Source organism: Nesoenas mayeri, assembly GCF_963082525.1.
Source record: "Nesoenas mayeri genome assembly, chromosome: 7".
NCBI classification, from domain to species: Eukaryota; Metazoa; Chordata; class Aves; order Columbiformes; family Columbidae; genus Nesoenas; species Nesoenas mayeri.
The window spans coordinates 20,598,441-20,615,630 of NC_137551.1; the positions used below are offsets into that span (position 1 = coordinate 20,598,441).

Genomic DNA, 17,190 nt, shown 5'->3' on the forward strand with positions numbered 1-17,190 from the left:
CCAAAGACTAATAAATACATTAGGCTATTAAGGGGACAGTAGAAAATTAGAAGACCTCATGCCAGAGCACAAATTAAAATATTGCTTTTGAGTAATTTTTTCAGTCCCTTTACAGATCAGCAATTCATTTATTAATTCCTAATTTAATTATTTCTGTGCATCTCCAAATCTGGGCAGTGAATAATTGCTATAGAAAATGAAAATACGTTGATTCAGTGTTGATAGTAGGCAGGTAAACTTTAAAATAACCTTTAAAAATGCATTGCACTAAAAAAAAAAAAAAAAAAAAAAAAAAATCAGTATATTTTGTCTGCACTTGATCCTCCTATTGCTTTTTCCTGTGATATCACAGACTATGGCAGCAACTGTTATAGGAATAAGACACCTACCACATGGCCTTCTACAGTTTTGAAGCTTTGGACACAACAAATCAGTGGTCTTCTAATACTACATGCCCATGTCTATGCTACAGCAATGCATATGCATTGACTCTCTAAATACTAATGGCAAACACACAGTGTTCATTAAAACAATAGACAAACCAGGGTTGATTCAAAGCCCCTTTGCTCAAGGGGTATTACCTGTTATGCTGGGGGAACAAAAACGTTCTGGCTGCTCAAAACCTGAAACATGCCCGCACGTGTCAAAACACTTAACAGCTCAGTCTTCCTGTCTAGCCTGTAAGAGCCAGATACAGTACTTCATGAAGCTAGAAAAATCTCAGTGATACATAAGCTAAGCAGCAATGCTTACTTTGTTTCTTCTAATCGAGAGGTTTTATTTTTGTCAGGCAACTGTATGAAAGCCAGGAAATACTTGGCCTGAAATATTATCACAGTGAACAAACACTGACCTGTGAATAAGCTACTACTGGAAGGAAATATAACTGTGTTGCCACAGTCTAAAGTCTTATTCATCAGCTACACTCTTATAAGACCTTGACAAGAAACATATTTGTTAGATAACTGACATCTTAGTTGATTTAAATATAAGATTATTTCAAAGTGTGATTTGTGAAGATTATGCTCTCATTCTATGTCTTTTTACATAAGAGGCAAAAGACAAACATTAAGTTATATATGCAAAGATGGAACCAAAATTTTTCATACAAACTTGGGTCTCAGTAAAGTACAATCCCTGCCAGCACACAGAATCCAAGATACAGACTGCGGTATCATGCAGCACTGTAATTACCTTAGATATTCTGGTATAAACAGGTATATTGCCTGGCTGTAGCCACTGAAAGGTACTTATATACTGGGATATGTTGTTGTAATTCTGCTTATCATGACAACACAGGTTAGAGCTACAGACACGCCAAGAGAAGGGGATCCAGAGCAGCACAGGCAGCAACGCGTGGCCACAGCACACACAGCCCGTAGCTGTGGCAGGCAGCACAAGAAGGGCTCCAAACTACACAATAAGCATAGCAGGTTATATAAAACATTAAGCATCAGCCCTTACATTTAAAAAAAAAAAAAAAAGAGAAAAAAAAAAGAAGGAATTTTTTCCCTCTGAAAATATTAACCTTTCACTTCAAGGCTTTGCACGATTGTCGCGTTCTTACAGGACGCTGCCGCATTGCTTTATGCTTTATTGCATCACGGCCCCATACTGGGCTTTCCCCGCGACTCTCACGCACCGAGGTTTCACACACCTCCCGTGACTTTTCACCCACCGTAACACCGGTACCCACGACGGCGGCTGGGAGAAGGGAGGGGAAGCGGCCTCAGCTCCGCCCTCCACGAAAGCCACCCAGGCTGCTTCCCAGCTCACACCGCCTCCTTCTCTCCTCAAGCGAAAGCTCCGCAACTCCCGGGTTTACCTGAGAGCCCACGCCGGACGGGCACAACCGCCGAGCCCCGCCGACTACAGGCCGCTCCGCTCACCTCAGAGGGCAACGGCCGCCGGTGCAGCGCAACCGGCACAGCGCAACCGGCACGGCCGCGGCTTCTTTTCAAATCCGACCAATGGCAGTACGCGGCGTCGCGCGGCCTTCTGGGAGGGCGGATGTTACGGAGGCGAAAGGCTCGATGGGAACTGTAGTCTTGCTGGGGCGGTGAGGGCGGGCGGGGCTGAGCTGCAGGGCTGGCGACTGCTGGGCGGTGGCTGGGCTTTGCAATGACGGTGGGCTGGGAGGGGGTGTTTACCGAGACTTCGCACCTGGAGTCATCAGGGCTTGTCCTCTCAGCGGCAGCAGGACTTGAACTGCCACAGGAAGGCGCCCTGGCCCCTCCGGGCCTGTCCCGCCACCAGCCCTCACCTGCCCGCCTCGCCGTCTTGCAGCGCCCGGGCTTGGCCTCCCTCCGGCCGGGCAGGAGGATACATGTAAGTTCAAGCTTGTCGCTACTTCGGGTGATTACAGTGGTGCTGTTACCACAGGCGTTTTGCAGGCCGAGAGGTAATCTGAGGCTTTGCAGCCTGTATATACACACGATGATGACTGTTTGCAGGCAGTGGAAGGCCAGACGGCCGGCTCTAGGTGCAGATGTGCTGTATCGGAGCAGGCATCAGCGGAAATGGAAAACTCCGGTTTGAAGTTCAGGCTGTGCCTGTTCCCCACCCTGGGTTGCAGTACTGACACAGTGACAGCTGTGGAAAACACTTAGTAAGGTGTCTTTGTTTAAAACCTTCCCCAGTTGAAAATGATTGTTTGCTACCAGATTTAACTTCTTAAACAGCAATTAGAGAAATCCTTTGACTTTGTTTTCAAAACAGTGACATAATGCTAAACAGACCATCCTTTTGTCGAATGCCAGGGTATGGAAATGTACAGGTTTTGGTAAGAAAAATCGTGGTAAGTTTCTCTTTAGACTCAGACAGGAATTCTTTGAACTTTAATAAGGAACATCTGCCTGTTTTAAATTGAATTTTTTTTACAAAAGTAACTTGAAAGTAGTCAATAACTACCAAAACCAAATGTTTGTCTTTCATTTGAAGAAAATAATGCCAGGTAGCGCAAACAATTCTGTAAAAGAATTAATTCTACACAGATCCTGTATCAGCTGCTTTGATGAGGTTGTCTTTAAGATTAAATCCCATCTTTCCTAAAACATAGGCTATGTCATATCAGTAGATGTGTACTTGATTTCAGTTTGGATGCAGGCCATGTTGCACGAGTTGGTCTCTTTTAACAGTAGAAAATGGTGGAACATTGAATTTGAAATTGTTTGCCAAATAAAACTTGAAAAGCTCTTGTAGACATTCTTTAAGACTTAAAGTTTCTATCCTGAACAGAACAGTGGATTCAAACTACTGAACTAACCTAATGCCAAACCACCTTTTTCATACCAGGAGGAGACTGAGAATGATTCTCAAAAAAAAGGGAGAAATCAGCACCTGAGAGCAAACCTGAAAGTTGTTCTCTTCCATTTGTTGGAAAACTGAAGATCTTCTCAGAATATTTTGCAAAGTATATTCCTAAAAAGGTTGGGGGCTCTTCCCTGTAGAAATTGTTTTTGCTAATTTGTGGCATAACAAAGCACATGGTACAGGCAATAATTTGGTTTTGTTTGAATATTAGAATGCTGAAACTGTTTTTATAATACTGCACATGCTGCATAATTTAAACTAGTATCTCAGAAGACTGCCATCAGCATACTCAAAGAACAAACTAAACCACAATCTAACATGTGCTCCTAGCCTCACACAAACCATGATAAAGAAAACATTAGATCAGCATAACCAACCCCGCCTGTTTTGAAGTGTGAGATGATGAAACTCCATCTATGTAAATAACCTTTATGGCTTTCCACCAATATATTCTCCTTGAAGTGGTTTGTGCAAGGACAGCCAGTTGCAATAAAAATATCTGCTGCCCAAACTGTTCTCATTAGCCACTGAAATGTTTATTTTCAAATTCCCTATAACTTGTGGCACAAGGATACCACTCCTCAAGAGGAAAAGATTTTTTTAATAAATTATTTCTTATGACTGTCCCCATCACCCTTAAAAACTTACACTCCTTTTATTTGGGACAGGATTCAAAAGCTGTGGATAGACTACTTGACTGAGTGATGAGATGATGCCCTATGAGACAGCATACCTCGGTTAACTTTTACATTGCTGTCAGAAGTAATTAGAAACAGAGTCAACACTGCTGGGACTTAGCCCAACATCATTCAGCGCATCTGGGCAGCAGCCAAACCAGAACTGCCTTCAGCTTCTTTGTACTGGATTCACCTTCCCTGGGGAATGAACAAAGTGCTACAGTTTCCTCCCAGCTTTCCTGGTTCTGTGCTGTTGTTCCCTGAGCTCTGACAGCACCGCCTTCGTATTCTGTTTGGAGGCAGGGTCTTTCTGCAGGGTTCTTTTGGAGCTGACTGGCAGGAGAGCTCTCTTCCTTGTCACAGAGATGTCTTGGAGAAAAGCAGCGTACAGTGTTATCTACTTGGTAGTCTGCCACATCAGCCCCTTTTCACCCATATCTTTCAGGACGGTGCTTGTCAGTTATCTTGTAATTTGCACAGAACCTGTGGATGCGTTTCACACTTCCTTTGTTTTGAGCCTATTCGGTGGTACCCTCACTTTCCCACTCCCATCAGTTGCCTTCAGGTGACGTTATTTCTAACGCATATACGGCTGATTTTATGAACTCATGAGTTGCAGGCCATTCATTTGCTTATTTTTCTTTAGTAATACAGGTGTGTTTTCCTTTATAATTTCTTTTAAGCAATGACCTGCATCTTCAATCTCATATTTCCCGGTTTGCTTAATATCATTTTTCTAGGGCAGGCTTTTGGTTTTTTTAATCTCTGTGCTTGTTTCCTGCTCATCGCTCTTAAAACATCTCCTTTTGCTGTCTGTCAAAGTTGGTGTTGTGTTCTCTGAAACAGCAAGACTAGCTTTAAGGTCACGAACTTAAGAGGAAAATGGCTTGGGTTTGTCACTCTATTTTTTGTGCTTTAGCGTGCATACATTCATGCTTCCCCTTGGACCAAGCAGCACAGAGACGGTCACCTGAAAGCAAACAATTGTTCACGTTGCCATCCTGTGTACGTTGACTGGCACAGAGTTTCTTCCTCCAGACAGACCCAAACATACTCAAGTTACCGCAGACAAGGTGACGCGGCCCAGAGCGCGAGGCTCGCGGTAATAGCCAGTCTTGGTGCCTCAGCCCCGGTACAAAGGCCCCCGGCCGCGCTCGCTCCGCAGTGCTGGTGCTGGCGGAAGACACCCCAGCGGGTGCAAGTAAGGCCGCAGCCCGCACTCCGCCGTGCGAGCCCGGGGGCGCTCCCTGGCTCGGGACGCTTCACTCCGGGGGCAGGGGACAGCGTCGAGGACCGGGGGGATCTGGGCGGCAGCAGCCCAGAGCGGGCGGGGCCCGGCCGGACCGAGCCCTGCTGCGGTGCGGAACCGGGCGCCGGAGCCGGCCCCGGCGGAGTCTGCAGGCGTGAAGGGCGGCTGGCAGAGCTGTCGGGGCCCTTTCCCCGGCGGGATCAGGGACCTTCTGCCAGCCCCCGGCCTGCAAAAGCTGCGGCTGTTTTGCGGCTAATTTGGTTAACTGAGTCATTGCAAGATTTCGGGTGGGGTGGGAGGAAACTGTCACTGGAAGGAGCTGGTGGATGGTTGTGAGGCAGCTCCCTTGAGGTGCTTTGGGAGCATAAAATAGAGTCTGGGAAATGAATCAGAGACCCCCCTGGTGAAGAGGAAGCTTGGGCAGCACATGCCAGTGTGGGACAGCCAGCCAGGAGCCTGGGGGTATCTGGAGGCAATTCATAGTGCCTGGTACTGGGTCTTGATGCTTGGCAGAGCCAGGGATGACTGCTTCAGCAAGTGAGGTTTTGGGGTTGCCCATGCTCTTTGGCCATTTACTGACGAGAAAAGAAACAGGAAGCTCACAGCTGGAGACCTGGATTTTGTTAAGAAGGCTTGTTTAGGTACTGCCCTGTGTGTGCTTCCAACAGATGCAGTGAGGCCACCTGGTCCCATGCCAGTGTTTTATGCAATGAAAATGTTCTGCATGTGCTCAGCATATTGTTTTAAAATCTTTATAGCTTCATTTGAAAACCTGTGTATGGCAAATATAGTATTACTCCTTGAGCAGGACATGTATTGTCTTACATAGGAGAAGATTTGAAGTATATTTACAGAGGTATGTTTTGTTCAGTTTGCGTAACTCAAGACTTAGTCTTTGGAAAGAGTGCAACTGAAACAAAAAAGCTATCGCTGTTTCTTCCTGCTTCTCCCTCAACCCTCTGGTTATTCCATCTGTCCTTCTTTGAGTTATTGCGTAATTTTCTGATGAGTTAAAGAGATTACTTCAGCTGTAACCAACCCTTTAATCTTGTAATTAAACAAAAAGTTTCAAAATCTATTAATCTCTGTACTATGATAATACAAATACAGTTTTGAAGGTCACATCTAGCATTTTGAAATCAGAACCTTCTGCCTCTCATCACCAGGCTTAAAATGCACCTGAAGACATAATTGTGTGTCTTGGATCGTTGTGCTTTCCAAATGTATGAGTATACTTAGGTTCTCAGGTTATTTTAATTTGAACAGCTCTTTAATAAAATGTGTGACAAAATGCTTCACAGTGATAGTGTTCTATACTGGCTGTAGTGACTAAAGCAAATGAATGACTTGGATATTCTGCATTTAATTTTTTTCAGTAGTAGTGCACTGTATATTTTCTTCACCCACCAACTCATATTTAAATCTTTTGTTATTATGAACAGGAAACTTTTCAAAGCAGGATCATTATAGCCATCTGTTAGGGCAGTTGTACTCATGCTTTCATAATATAGTGGGATTCTTAACCTCACAGGGCCTTTATAACATCATCACAGAATAAATGATGATGAAATATGTTTCTTAAATGTTTCTATGGTATACCATACTCATTTGAACTGCCAGTTTGGAGTAAAATTTATCAGGCTGACAAGATGAATAATAATTGAGAAATATTTTTTGCGTGTATGTATATTTATATATATTTTTCTACCAAAGGAAACTGAAGCTTTACTAACTGGAGGAGAAAAAAAATAAATCTACTTTTTTTTATTTTCTTCTGTGTTTTCCAGTGTATTTCTGTAACACTGGCAACAGATGCTACAAGACCACGAGTGATGGCTAAGTATTTTTCTTCTTTATTATCAAAAGGGGCTGAAGCATTTAGATACGAGTCAGCTGATCAGGCCAAACAACACAATATCATATTAATCAAAATAACAGCAAAAGCAGCCTCCATTGGATAAAATTGTAAGAACTGTTTTCACATTGTGGCACAAGAATTTGCCCTTCAAATGTATCAGCTGTTTTGCCTGACTGATGAACAGTGATGTAGCAAATAGTGTGGTTAGTTATCAGGTGTTTAAGATAGGTGTTGTGAATAGTAACACTCTTGATTAAAAAGTACACAGTCAAAGGTTTGTGGGTTTTTTTGTGAAAGCATATTTATATGAGAAAAGATGACTTAAATTGTGTGCCTGTCTTATTTTTAAGAACAAGTCTGCATAGATGACTTTTCCATCTAACTGGTTACAAATATAGTTTCTGGGGCATTTGTGATGTGCCACAGAAAAGTAACTCTATCCCAACCAGACCCAGTATGCTGTCTCACTTTGGGCTGTGATCATGCTGAATCATGTAAACTAGGCATTTTTGAGCTACTGGTAATCGCATAATTCAAAACTTAGCAGAGAATCCACAAGCAGGAAGACTGATTACTGAAATGGACTAGGTATGTAATATTCTTCCTTCCTAGTCAACATTATACTGATGTCTCGGGATGTACTGTTAGAAATGGCTCTACAGCCGGAATAATAAATGGAATCCTGTACTCAGAGAAGTCAGTATGAATTTTGCCGCAGTTTTCACATAGGGAGGATCTTGCATCTCCATTTTCCTATGAATTTCAAGTCCTTATGTCCTTTGTATAGAAAAATGGAATAGTGTTGTTGATACAGAAGGACAGATACAGTCCAGGAGCACTGGCTACTTCAGAAAATGTTTTTTATACATGCTGCTTATATTTTATGAAGGGTATTTGAACTGTGTATCCAAATTTTATTTGGTTCTCTGAATTGCCCCTGCTTTTTTTGTTGCTTTGGGGTTTTTTTTGTTTTGTTTGTTGGTTTTGATTTTGTTTGTTTGTTTGTTTGTTTTATTTTTAAACCTGTGCCTAAGTTCTGCCAATATTTGCATAATGCCTTTTTAGCTCCCAGTCCAGGACTGACTAGGCCTGTTGCCACTTTTTGCCATGTATTATGTTAATTATTTTCTTTGCAGAGAGTGTGTTAGCTTGTAATTTCCAGGTTAAGGGCTGGGGATTAACTCCAAATCTTATTAGTAAAACTTTCTTTCTCTCTGTGTGTTGTTGATTCTTTTTCAATCATCCACAGAGATGTATAAATACCAACATGGGTAACCATAATTTAAAGGTAAAATCACAAGATTGACTTTTCTAAAATGAAACATATGTTTGAGTTTTATTTCAATTGAGGTTTGGGGAATTTTATTTAATTTCAGGCTGCTTTTGGAAATTCTTCGTGGTGTAAGAAATTCAAGCTTTAATCCTTAGGCTTACCTTTTTGAGAATACTATTTCTTCTTTTTCAGTCTTACATAAAATACAGGCTGTAAATAGCTGTCTAATGGTCCCAGAGCCCTCAGAACAGCCCCAGGAAATTTTACCAAAACCATGCTGTTTATAGTTACATTGTCAACTGTTGCTCTGTTATCTTACTGGAAATGTAACAAGATAAATAAATTGGAACATGAAGTCAATACATATCTAGAGCAATGCAATTCTGAAATAGGGAAACTGGCCAAGATACCAAGGTATTTCTACATATATATCAGATACATAGCTGATAGCTGAAGACTGAAAGATTTACACTAACAGGCTGTGTGTGTGTACATATATAAATATGTTCTATGTAGAAGCCAGAAGACTGGATACTTCTCTGCCTCAAAAATATATAATGCCTCAAAAAGATGAGGTTCGAGAGCAAAAAGCTTACTGTTCGTGTAACGTGGGCTAAATCCCAAGAGCAGGATATGTTACAGTGTAGTCATTGCAGTATTTCCGTGTAGTATTACTCATCTTTCTGGCTCTGACACCCAGGACAGAGCTGCTTTTACTCTTGGCAGGTGTCAACTGTCTGTCTTGACCTCAGAAACTAGTGCTGTTCTCTATGTACCATTCCTCCGAGTGTCGTCCTGGCTTTAGGCACTCAGGGCTCCTCGTTGAACTCATGTGAAGATGTGATTGGAGGGAGACAGTCACACCACTGACCTTCAGATGTTTTAACTTGGACTTCCTGTAGAGCCAGTGGAGAGAAATGCTCAGAGTATTTTCAGGCCTAAGTTAAATTCCTGTTCTGGAAGTGCAGTTATGCTACATGGTACAACTAAGCAATATAACCATAGCCTGAATTGCCCTCTGGAGGAACCCTGCTTTCTTCACTAGCCTCTTAGTTTAGTTATAAAAATTAATGTCTGCTATTGGGTGACACAGTTATCCTACAGTATGATAAAGGGGCAAGGAATTAACATTTAGAAAACAAATTTCTTAACCAGTGGCTTATCTTTAAAGGACTTGAAAATAATGGCTCTTTGACAATAGCAAATGGCCCAGGACTTTTCCTGGTTTTGGTCTGAACTCATCCTTTTTTTTTTTTTACACTTACATTTTATTAGTATTTCAGGCTGGGCATTGCCCATACTGTAGGATAAACAGAAGGCAGGGAGCTTAATACATGCTAGACTTCTGCCCTGCATAGAATGAAGTCATACTCCTGAAAAGAAGAGCCTGTATTTGTACCATGCAAAAGAATTACAGTGCTCATTGCAGTCCTTGAAGAGAAAGTCTTCTTACCTGAAAGGGGACCAGCAGATGAAAGATGATTAAAACTTATAGAGTCTCAGGTGCTTCTGAAGGGGGAATTAATGAGCAGCTAGTTTTTTTAAACACATTCTTACACCATTGTTTTCAGCCAAATCAGCAGGTAGATCTATGCAGCCAAACAGATGCTGGGACAGCAAAAGAACAGGCAAAAATGCTGGTGGGACAAAAGGGCAGGGCTCCTGTTAGGTAGTCTTAGATTGCCTAAATTGCTTGTGAAATTGCATCTTTGGCACTTCTTCAGCAAGGAGTCAAATATGCAGGTGGCTGGCTGGATTGCAGCCTTTGGGTTAATTCAGACTTGTGGAGTTAGAGGGTTTCCAAACACAGCTCAACATATAGTTCTTGATTTGGTGCTGCCCTACCTGATGTTGTCACAACATGCTGCAGCCAAGGATAAGCAGGGTTTTGAAATGGGCCAGGCTTCCTAACTGAAAGTATGCTCGCAGCTGAAATCTGAAGAAACTGAAAGGTGTCCACTGAAATGATGAGTGGTACCAAGCACTGGCTGATCTGACCCTCTGTAGTCAGAATAAAACCTGTTTTGAAAAACTGAGACGTAAACAGCAAAATTCCATTGTTAGTAATTCAGTTTTGTGCATCTGATTTTCCCTTTGTTGTTTCAACAGATTATAGGATCTGACTGCAGTGCCAGTCAGGTGCTTTTGTGTAGTGTTGCCAAGTGCTGTCATGCTACCATATTTCATCATACATGTGGGTGCACTGAGGAATACACACACATTTATAAAGCACCGTAAGATCTTTCTGGGTGAATGGCATTATAAAATGAAGATAATTGTTCCAAAATTTATCTAAATATTCTATATAAAGCAGATGTTGGCATTGTGAAAAGAACCAAAACATGTAACAATTTAGGGGTAAGGGAGGAATCCTTTTATTTTAAGGATAATATTAGTATAAAGTTTGAAGTGAGTCATTCTCTAACTCATTTCTAACTGGGTGACTCATGCTCTTGGCAAATTATTTTCCAAGATAAGTGACTGGGAAATAGATGGTATCGTTTTATTATTGTTTTAACCAGATGGCTATTGCTGTTACAAATAAACATGAGGCTTGATTTCAGGTATAAAAAAATGTATCTATACCCTGCAAATTATGCCACGGTGCTTCTTGAGGATGTGTTACGCATGCCAGATTTTTCTATCTGACGGGTTTTTTTCAGTTTTAGGTGGATGGTGTAGCTAGCTCCTGGGTGTCTAAAGCAGCCATGGCCACCAAGAATCTCAGCAGTGAACTTGACAAGGAGAATCTAATATGGTATGTATTTCTTTCCATGCAGGAACGGGGATTTATTAAAGCCTCATCACAGGAACATTCCTATGAATATACTTTTCACCTCAGAATTCTTAATAAATTGATTGATAAATATTATTGAGAACATTGGTACACGGATGATGGGAAGATCCATGCCATCTTTGCTTGGGGTGGATGTGGTACCATATTGTTAGCTATAACCCTCGCTGTTTTGTTTCTTTTTCTCTCCCTGCCCTTCCCCCTCATCCTTGGCTGCAGGTTAGTAAGGTGATATCACAGTATAGGTCTAATCTGATGAAACCACAACTAATGCTGACACCTGCCTATGATGGGAAGAGAGCACAGACCACGAACTTGGGATTCCTGGCCTCTTATTAGGCAAGTCTGTTACTCATCTTCCTCTTCCTCCTCCAGTTCCCTTTGTTCCTGTCCTTCCTCTGTATCATTAACTCATATCAGAGTTCACTGTCACTGGGAACCGAGTCTCATTTGGCTATTCATACATTCTTCCCTGAAGAAGTCAGATGTTACCTCCATGTTGGACATTCATCACACAATTAAAATATGGAATACAGTTTTATTGTAATAGTTCTGAATGATTTTCAGCTGAAGTAATGAAGAGAAAAGTCTGACACATTTTAGTGAGGTGTTCATGTTTCTCAAATATGATTCTTAAACTGGGAGTTTAAGTTTCTAACAACATTAGAAATTGTTTGTGTTCATTGCAGATACCTATACATCCTTATTCTTAAAAAGTAAGCTATTTGCTAATATAGGTGAAATTATTCCTGTACTGAGACAGAAGAATGCATTGAGTAGTAGTTTATATTCTCTTTATTTTGTTCAGTTGTAAATATAGTAGACAACAGACCAAAGAACTATTGACGTAGGGAATAACATGAATTATGTCAAACAAGGATTTCAAACAGTGTGTTTTGAGGTCAGTAACCTGTGTGCTAAGAACTTTGATCACGCTGGTAACAGCTGAATGACATAACTTACGTGCATGTACATGCAAAGATAAGCAGGTAGCTTTTCGCTGAATTTTACAAGTAGAACAGCAAAATGTCAGTGCAGTGAAAATGTATGTTTCCAATAGGCTCAAGGAGCTTTAACAAAGGAAGCTAACGCTGATGAGTTAATTTGCTGAAACTGCCAGCGCCCTGCTTTATGAAGTGGAAGACAGCATGTTCTGTCTGATGAAATGTAAGTTTGACTGCTAATCAGCCAACTCAAAGAATTGCTAGACTAATAGCCAATTTTGCTGAGAATACAACTTCTGGGGAACAGAAGCTGTTTCTTGAGTCTATGATTGGCTGAGAAAAAATGGGAGTTCCTTTTAAGAAAATGAACATATTCTGATGTTTTTCTAACAGAAGTCTCTTTGATGTCAATTTCAGCCCTGACCCTGCCTAAGCAAATAAGTTAAAAATATGAAAAAGGCTCTGGAATACTAGAACTAAGTGCTCCAATTGGGGAGCATCAGTATTTTAATTTCCATTTTGGGTCAAACCAAATATAGGTTTTAGTTTGGAGGTGAGACCCATCTGCAAGTCCTTTTTCAGCTCTCTCACTGCCTTTAGCTTTAGCATTCTAGCTTTTGTTTCTTTAAATGGGAGGTGAGAAGAGCAGTTCTTCACAGTTCATGGAGCGTCTGAAGATCTGTCAGTATAGAGCACTACATAAGTGCAAAGTATTTCAATGCAGAACTATGTTAATGTCTTTGTTTTTTGTTATGCCAGTCTATGCTGAAATTAATCTGCTTATAATCAAATTTAAACTTAGTTTGTGAATGCGGGTGGAGAATTATGGTGCTTTTTTTGTTTGAACAACAGACTTTTTAGTTCATTGAAACTAGGGCTCCAGCCTGATTTCTCTCTGTAGGAAAGAGATCTCTTTTTTTTTTTCTTTTTTTTTTTTTCTTTTTTTATGTTTTCATTGATTCATTGAGTCCTTGCTAATCAATCTGCTCTAAAAAAGACTTGATTTATGTATGCATTGTTCTGTTTATATGTTCTGGGATGATCTAAGGTCTGAAAACTGGCAGTGATAACGTCATAAATCAGACAAGTTTTCTCTGTTTAGGATTTTAGGTCAGGTATATCAATTCCATCTTATACTAGATTTCAGTTGTGCCTGTGAATGGAGACTAGAGAATATAATGTAGTTTGTGGGGATTATCTAATTTGCAATCCTTGATCACTGATGCCTCATACCCTCATCTGATGGGGTAGCTGGCTTGTGTGCTCATTATCTTTATTTTTTTTTTCCTTTCTTTTTCTTTCCTTCTAATAGGAAATGGAATGAAGGTAAGGTACGTGTGTCCTTTGGTAGTTCCAACTAAATTCTAGAGGTGGAGGAAACATAGATCAATGGGTGCTTGCTACTTTTTGAGCAGTCAGGCAGAAAGTATGAGATTGATGTCTTGGCCCTATCAGTTCTGTTTTCAGTGGATATACAGAGGTTTTGTAAAAAAAAAAAGTATCTTTGTGTCCTGTTTCGCAGGAGATACACAATGCTTTAATTGTCTCTTTCCGTGTGTGAAATGCTGGCACCAAAAGTAACTCTGTAGCTTCTTTATCTGACTTCCATGTCAAAATTAAGGATCAATACAACAAATTTGGTTAGTAGTGTTCATGAGATCAAGTATTGTGATTTATTATTCTGGGTTCAGAAGAGCAATAAATGTGTATAATTAGGGCTTTATATGTGAGTATCAAAATAATGCTTTGGTCGCAAGGTGTTCAGTTATAAATAGCAAGATAATACAAAACTCCTGTGCTCTGTGGTACTTGGTATATTATTTCTTAGACCCTTTTAGGTTAATCATTGACTCAAATAACTTGTTTTGATGACCCAAATTGTCTCTTTGAATCTTAAATTCCCATTAGACCAAATGTGTGTTTGCATTAGTTAAGTTTTATTACACAAAGACAAATATTTTTGTGACACTAAGATTCCTGCAGTGAAATGCAAGTTACTTCCTACACAGGGGAGAATCTGGAAGTTTTTTGTTTGTTTTTGTTTTTTTTCACAATGTATCTAATAAGAAGACAGATATCTATGATTATAGTTCTGTGTTTCTCTTTTTGTGTATACATAGTTTGTATTGACCTTGTGAAAACCTGAAAGCTCTAAATTTGCCCCTTGAACAAAATGAAATTCACTGTAATATTTACTCTGAAAGGTCTCCAGTCCCAGAAATACCAGAGGATGTAACTATGGCAAACCAACACAAAGTTAGCATAATGTTTGGTTGTCCCTTCTTTATTACTAAGTAGTTGGAGCTTCTAGGAACAAATGTGTCATTTATAGCACAGCTCCTTCGTACACAAGTCTCTTATTCTTTGCAAACATTGATTAAAAAAGATATTTTAAAAAAGATTAGCATTTGAGTTTTATTGTCTATGTTTTCAACTTAATCTCACAAGGACATATTAAATGTTTTTTCAGCATCAAAAACCTAAATAAACCAAACAAACCTAAACAAATCTTTGGTTTATCTATCTGTAAGCAGAGTAATATTGTTCAAGTACTAAAGTTTTACCTCCAGATAAGTTGTGATGTTTGGACTTAGCCCTGTGCCTAAATGCTCATTCAGACATACACATCCCTGCTACTGAAGGTGGCTAAGGAGAAATACCAAAGGTGTGGTGTGTTTCTGTTTTACACTAATTTGCATCTGCGGTTTCGTTTGGAAGAAGGAAAATAAAAGCTCTGTGTCCTTTTACCCTCTGATGGACACTGTGTGTTCCCTCCTGCATTAGAAGAGTAAGCCAGTTTTGTCTGCGTCGGAGGTATGTGTGTCTAGCCAGAACAGTTCAGATACATGTCTTTATTTCCTCTCCCACATACAGGCATAGAAAGTCTAGTTCTCTGTTGTTACCTGATTCGTAATCATTACTATCCATGGGTATTTCATGTCAACCTTTAAGTTCTAGAAATACAGACTAATGCAAGTGAAAAGTCTCCGTGCAGCTGAGTATTGATAGGAGAATCAGTTTCTTCTCATCTTCAGATGCATCAGTGCTGAATGAGGAAGAGAGAATCTTTTGTAACTGTCAGCCATTCTGTTGTTGTCTTCTAAAGTGCTTGTTTTAAAACTGTCACTTCCCTCCTGATGGCATTACGAAGGACCATATAAAATGCTGAGTTGAAGAGAAAGACATTCAGCCACGCAAAACCAGTGTGCATACATACATGAGGATACTTGTCTGTCAGGAGCAAAGGCCATCGTTTTTGCTGCCAAAAGCTCTGCCACTTGTTGCAATCACTTTTTTTTTATGATGATGAACAGTATTTCTCAATCAGTGGGTTGTGAACTTGTATGTTTTCCAATTACATTTTGTGTATTTAAGTTCAATAGTTAAGTACTTGGCTGAGTGTACTGTTGCTTAGGTATGAGATAGAGTGGATAGGGGCTAAGGAGAGTGTATTTGAAATTAGATTTTTAGCTTTTTTACATACCTAATAGTTGGAATCCATTACCTGGCTTTTCCTTTTTTTACAAACTCTGCAAAATAGAAACTGTGGCATGGAAAAGAAGATTATTCACCTCTAACATGTACTTTATCTTCACTGGCTTTTATTCCTAAGCAATAATCAAGGACTAGATTTTAAATGTTTACTAATTTGGGGAGTTTTATTTGAAATGTCTGAACTAAGGCACTGAGGATTTTTCTTTCCTATAGAAGAGAAGCACTGACAGCTCTGCCAGGGATCAGTTCAGCTTGTGGAGAGTAAGTGCACCTGCAGATAAAATTGTACTTGTCTAGTTAGACAAAGAGAAACAGAGGTATTGGCAGGGAAGGCTTTAGAAGGAAAAGGTTCTCACTGTTTTGTGACTGCTGCTTGCCTTTTTTTTCAGTTGGGATGAAAGATGGGAACCACAATCTCTAACCGCATCCCAGAAGTACCAGAGGATAACTGTAGAAACCACTCAGGCCCCTGCAGTGTCTGGCCACTGAGATGGGCAGGCTGGTCAGACCAGACTGCACCTCTGTACTCTTCTGACTGTTATTCCCTAGTATTGGCTGTTGTTGTTAGATGCGTAAGTCACGTCCTAGTCCAGACAACTTTTTCCAGGTAGCATTCATACTGCCTTGCCTGGACACGCAGCTTGTCGCTTGGGCCGGGACATCTATCTATCTATACCCTATTTGAGTTAAGTGAAAAAACATTCCGGAGGGCTGCTCAGGCTGCCAAATCCAAGTTCCTGCTTAGCCAGAGTGCTTTTCTTCATCTTTCCCTTGATTATACTGAAAGGGAGATGAGCTTCAACTCTGTGCAGGGGAACAGGGCTTTTCTTCATTAAATCAACAGGTTTTGTTTAAATGTCACAGAAGGCATAACTGAAAGGAGCCTGCACCAGGAGGTGGGTGGGGAGGGAAGGAACTGATGGTCTCAATATAATCTTTCTTGGCCTCAATCTGGCAAAGATTTAGGCATACGACTAAATTTATGCCCTTCCCTTCTCTGTCATCTGCAATCAATTTCCCCTTTCAGATGCATTAGGGTTTGGGGAAAGCAGAATTCTCCTGCTAGCTAGCTGTTGCCATAGTAAGGCTTAGCTTTCCTGTGATTGCACTGATAATACTATAGCCCTTTGGGTCCCTTTTAAAATACTCTGTCATTGCATTTTCCAGACAAGAATTCTTCCTAGTTTTAGAGCTGTTTCATTCCATCTGATTTACACATCTATCATATGTCATTACAGAGTTATGTTTGACTGTTGGTCTTCTAGGCCTGCAATTTAAAATAAGGGAAAAAGAGCATTAAAATATATTTTAAACATGTGTCTATCAAAGCTCCTGCATATGCCATAGAAAAAAAAAAAAAGTTTTTTTTCCCCTAGTTCTGAAAAGAAATTAGGAAGAAATACTGGGCTCCTTCACTCGGCACTTTCCTTTTGATATGTGGGATATGTGAATATACCTAAAACAAATTAACAGTATCTGTTTTTTGCAAGGAATGTTCTTAATATTTTATGTGAATTGATTAAGCTGTAATTCATGTGCTTTATTTTCAAAGGGGAAAAATGGAACAAGAACTATTATGACTGTTCGG

General features: G+C 40.3%; 1 protein-coding gene across 1 annotated transcript in view; it reads right to left on the bottom strand.

Annotated features, from left to right (window-relative positions):
* The window catches only part of KIF20B (kinesin family member 20B), a gene marked incomplete at its 3' end in the record, with an annotated part of 39,030 nt that extends 37,170 nt beyond the window's left edge, over positions 1 to 1,860 (bottom strand). The window contains exon 1 of the mRNA XM_080347640.1: positions 1,826 to 1,860. The remainder of the gene's footprint in view (positions 1 to 1,825) is intronic.
* Between the last annotated feature and the right edge of the window lie 15,330 nt (positions 1,861 to 17,190).